Source organism: Anarrhichthys ocellatus, unplaced genomic scaffold (assembly GCF_004355925.1).
Source record: "Anarrhichthys ocellatus isolate YVR2014 unplaced genomic scaffold, GSC_Weel_1.0 scaffold26, whole genome shotgun sequence".
NCBI classification, from domain to species: domain Eukaryota; kingdom Metazoa; phylum Chordata; class Actinopteri; order Perciformes; family Anarhichadidae; genus Anarrhichthys; species Anarrhichthys ocellatus.
The window spans coordinates 4,862,579-4,868,126 of record NW_022280056.1 but is presented as its reverse complement, the minus strand read 5'-3'; positions in this window follow the sequence as shown (position 1 = coordinate 4,868,126).

Genomic DNA, 5,548 nt, shown 5'->3' with positions numbered 1-5,548 from the left:
CACCTATAAACTGCTCGGTGAGGAGATTTACTCCGCCTGCATGCAGAAGTGTCCACGGACACTTCGTGCATGCAGAGTTAAAGCAGCAGCGGCACACATCCAGGCCGACGTCTGTCGTTGACATGAAACAAAAAAGTGTGCTTCGCATGGATGGCTACTGAGTTCTTTCTTCACTGAATCAGTTTAGAAGTGGACACTTTGCTTAGTATGCTTGAAACAAACTAGTTTGGCCCGCGTGTCGTCTGGCCACGTCTTAAAAGGCAGTCGTGGTCGTACCTGAACCAGATGGCTCACAAGAAACCCGCCATCATAGACCAGTACCGGCTCAGAGACGGATCTATAGGCACAGATGCTAAACACATGAGGTGTTCAAGGACCGTCAGAAAGATGAGAATCTGACGCTAACAACGATTTTTACAGTTTCTGAATGTGATAACCGGTGCAGTTTTGGCGATTGTTTAAAGAAATCATGCTATTTTTATTGCGCCGGCAGGTTTTGGGGTTCAGCGGTTTAATAAATAACTTAAGAGTTTACGTCTGTTACTTCCGCCTGAAATTCATTCGGGAAAGTTGTGAAGACTATTCAGGTGTTTGAGGAATAACCTTCAACATCATTTGGAGAAACAGATTTTCTTTGAAGTGTGATCTGTGAAGCTTAATCTGAAAGACTGTCAGGGGCTCAGTCCCTCATCCCTCTCTACAATAACTCTCTTTTGTCAAAGTGCAATGCATTTTCTAAAGGTACAGGAGCTTTACTGGTGGTGATAGCCGCCGCTGTTTGGTATTTGATACGTCAGCATAATCTTGCTTAAGTTTGCTTCACACCACTATGGGAGTGCAGACAAGAATGGGCTGAAGGAACCTTCTAGCTCCTTAAAAGTAGTCCCAGGTCTAACTTGACCAGGAACTTCTTGGTGGAAATGAGGCTTATTGTACATCTAAAGCGCTCCGCTCCAAGAAAAATCTGTTGCGTATCAAATGAAAGCGTTTTCTAAATTACCAGCCAGCCACCAGGGGGCGATCCAGATGTTTTGGCTTCACTTTTTGGGGAGCTGTAACGCTGCTGAATGAGCACCCTCCAGCGACAGTGGGAAAACTTTCCTGAATGTGGCGGCTGCAGTTCAGCGTAGAAGAGTTATATACTGAATATTAAAATGTAGTGGATTCAGGTGAAGAAGAACCTCATTTTAAGTCTTATTTTGAGGGAAAGATTTGTTCATCGTCATTGTGCTTCACTGAGAATAATTAACAGGAATGTAGCACAACACGGAAGTGAAAGCATTGCTTGCTTTGATTTATTTAAAAAGTGAAAGATCAATGAATAATCGTTATTTTAATATTGATCAAAAACAACCGTGATAATCATTTTTTGCAAAAACAAAATTGTGCAGCACTTCCTTGTGGTACACAACATAGTGAACATATTTATTTTCTTTTTTAAAGAAGAAAAAGAGGCTTTCAGAGATTATAAATAGCTACGGTCTAAATATATGTTTGAGACAGCTACGCTGACTGGTCGACACAAAAACAACAAGTCGGTGTGAGCGCACATGAAGTCTTTCAGGTGAGCTGAAGCTCAAAAAGGAAACTGCTTCAGTAGAGGAGACTGAGCGATGAAGACTGACAGCAGGAGGGGGTGGGGGGGTGGGGGGTGGGGTCGCTGCAGTAGCAGTCAGGGCTGCAGTGGAAAGGGTTAACGCGAGACAGTAAAGTGAATCCAGATGTGCTGTTATTATTAATATCTCCGGCTGATGAATGGGAAGGTAAAATTACAGGCGCCAGCCAGGGAGGCCCCGTGTGTTGCCCTGCCACCCAGGCGCTTCCCAGCTCACCTCCACGGCTCCTCCGGCAGCCACGGAGGAGACCTGCGGCGGCGGGGTGAGACCGTCGGCAGGGTGAGACCGCCAGTGAGCCTCCACATGGCTTCAACATGTCAAACAACCACTACGCAGGTAGACAGACAGGCAGTCACATGACTTTACACTTTCATCTTCTGCTCTGTGTCAAAATGCATGTGTGAGTTCATACAAACATGTAACTAAAAAGGGGTTTCTGATGTGGTGATTTACAGATAGTTTTGGTTTTGAAGCAGTTTTTGGTTTTCGATACCTTTAAATCCTACCAGTTATGTGCCAGATTAATATTCTGTGTTTCTGCCAGAAAGAGATTTGAGACGATGGAAATAGAACAGAAGCCATTCGTTGATTAATCAAACAGTCAAACTGCAATAATGAATTGCTGAATATTTTAAGATAAATATAGCTTGAGTCATTTTTTTAAGCAAAAATGCAAAAACACTTTCTGGTTTCATCTTCTCAGAATTGTTTTCTTGCAGTTTTTTTTCTTTGAGCGGTTCATCAGACACAACAAACTATTATAAAGACGTCACCTTCACTATTTTCCAACATACAGAATCAATTTATAATCAATTCATTGTTTTAAATTCACCAAGTCCAGAAAAAAAAAGTTGCACAAAAAACTATTTTAAAAACTCTTTGTACTTATATGCAGGTTTTTTCAATGCTGGAAAACCCGCTTAAAATAGGCGATAGACTCGTTTCAATTTGCCAGTAGATGAGCAGCCTTTCTGATTTGTTTTTCTTTTTTCTACTGAGTCACGTTAGACGTCACAAATACGCCTGAAATCAGTATTTTTAAACAGTGAAAGTGTCTCGTGGGTATTTACTTATTCAGTCTTTCTCCAAACTTGGTGCCGACTGATTGGGAACGATGCTCGGACGGAATTTTTGATGCTCGCAAAACTTTTAGCATCTCGTGGGGGTTTTTTTTGTCCGGCTTCAGCGACTGTATTAATGAGTTAGAATCAGGAGATAAATATAAAGGAAATCAATTAAAAAAGGTGTTTGAGTGAAGATAAAATCAACACGTTTGAATTGGCAGCTCTGAGGAATTGATAGGAAGGAACCAATAATCACTTTATTGGCTCTACAAGCTCCTCACACCTCCAGCAGGTTCACACCTCAGCCGGCCTCTGCGTTGGTTCAACATGTGACGGTGTTGTTTGCTGTGAATGCAAACAGACGGGATTTCATACCGTTTCTGGCAGACACCATTGTTTTTTTTCACTCCCTTTTTCCCCATCATCATAAAACGTGACACGTTTCTGGGTTCTGCTACTAAACAGGAGCTCTGCTGGTTTACATCAGGAACATTGTCACAAATAGAAACATCAGAGCGACAGACTAACGCTTAGTGAGGATTTGTGCTGCAGCCTTTTTCACTTCTCATGTGTAGAAACGTCAACACTCCACATGTTAGCCTGACGTGTGTTGTGCAGAGTACAAATCCAACGTGTAACCACACCGTAAACTGTAGAATTGATCGTAGTCAACGTGACGTCAGCCATTGGTTTGTGGACCGCTGTTTGGAAGACTCAAGTTCAGCATTTTGGCCGTCGCCATCTTGGTTTTATGCAACCGAACAAGTTGTTTTTAGGCGACTGAAAACGTCTGAAAACACACTGTGAAAGGATTAAAAGACTAAAACACGGACAACTCCCAGACTGAACAACGCCGTGGTAGTGACCTGTCAATCACTGTGTAGCCCCGCCCTAAAGCATCCCCTGCTTTATGGTCTGTTTGACTCTAAATGGACCATAATGTACTAAATGAACATCATGCTGTATTGAAGAAGACTTGAAACTAGAGATTGAGACCATAAACTCATCTTTACAATGTTTACTGAGGTAATAAATCAAGAGAGAAGTAGAGTCATTTTCTCATAGACTTCTATACAACCAGAGGAGTCGCCCCCTGATGGACACTAGAGAGAATGCAGGTTGAATTTACAGTTTTTGCATTTCGCACATTGCAGACTCTTTCAATCTGATCTTTCAAGCTCACAGATCTTCTGCTGCAGCTTTACCCTGCGAATATGCAAACAGTCAATCAATTCAATCCTTACCAGAAGATGTTGGTCGATTATCCTGTTGAAGCGTCATGGCACGCTGGAGTCTTTTCCTTCTTGAGATGGGCGAGACGCCTGGAGACGTTTGTCCATTCAGCCAACTGAAAGAGAAACGAGAGACAGACAAAAGTTGTATTGGTTTGGTATCTCGGTGTAGATGACGAACTTTAAGGAGACAATGTAAAAATGGAAACTTTCATCTCCAGAACAAGTCATTGGTCATTTATTCAAACAACTTAAAACAACCTGTGGTTAAATAGTCTAAATGAAGAAGGTCAGTGTAGATGTACGGGGGCTACATTGAAGACTAGAGTTGGTGTCTTGTCCCCTTCCAAAAATTAGCCAAAACTCAACACAAAACCATCTATGCTCTCTTCAAAAACCACCAGATTCCCAGGTACAGTTAATGTTTATTGTCTTGTGGCTTTGAAGAGTTCAGTTCCCCGTCAAACAGGGCCGTCTGACGGCCGGTTAAGGCGGTGAAAATATTCTCTACACTTTAACCGATACAGATTTTCTTTTAGGTGTCTAAAATACATTTTGATTGTAAAGTACTCTTATTTATAATTAAAAACACACTGCGTGTCCAACTTTGTCTTTGCTAAAGTAATCTGCATTAATGGAAAATGGAACCATGTCCTGGATGTCTTCTCAAGAACTGGACTCTTGTCATGCAAGGTCCAAATTATATTGAGTCCAACTGGTTCAGGTAAGGGTCTCCTAACGGCCCCAGGTCTCTGGTCTGTGGGTCAATATGTCAAATACCCAAGTGGATCCCTGTAGAATCTATCAGCTCTGATCACGTGGTACGTGGTGGCATATCATGCCGATAGTGTCCCAAAGTTCTGAATCTTTTTACTGGAGAGAGAGAAGAGGAGCAGGTTCCTGGCCGATGGAGGACAGAAGAGCCGGACCAGGAGACGGAGGGGAGGGTGCAGCAGAGGCTGGTGGGAACTGAGAAACAAGCGTAAATCCAGTAGGGGAGATGGAGCCTGGCTGGCCACGGGGGCTGTTGTTTTAACCGGCTTCAGAGAGGGAGGGAGGGAGGGGGGTGCAGAGGTTGTAGGTGGGATTTGGAGAGGAAAGGGGGGCGAGGAGGGACGTCCCTCTCGGGTTGCTGCTGTCCCCAAGCAGTCCTGTGGGAGCTCCCCCAGCCAGCCTCTCTGTCGCTGTCTGCCCTGCCCCCTCCCCCCCCACCCCCACCAACACCTCCTCCTCCTCCCAGCATGGGGCCCCCCCACCATCCCTCCACTTGACAGCCCCGAAGACAACCTCACGCTGGCTTTACTCACCCTCCTTTGTGCATTTTCAACACAGGGATACCAGACAAATTATGCTTAATGACCGGCGGTGGTTGCCAGAGGAATGGCTGCTTTGTTGCTGTTGCCAAGTGTGTAAATGTTAAGAGTGCAACCTTATACAGCCACCCTCGGTCCCACCGAGCAGATGCCCCCCTTCTGTAGTTCACAGGCTGGACCAGGTTTGGGGTCTGAAGGCCCCCCCGAGTATATTTATAAAACTGCTGTGTCTCACTTTAGCTAACCAGTGCCTGCTGGGTGGTGCATCTATTGAGGAGCGATGGTGCATTCACCGTCTTTGTACCTAATTGTTGGACAAGTTT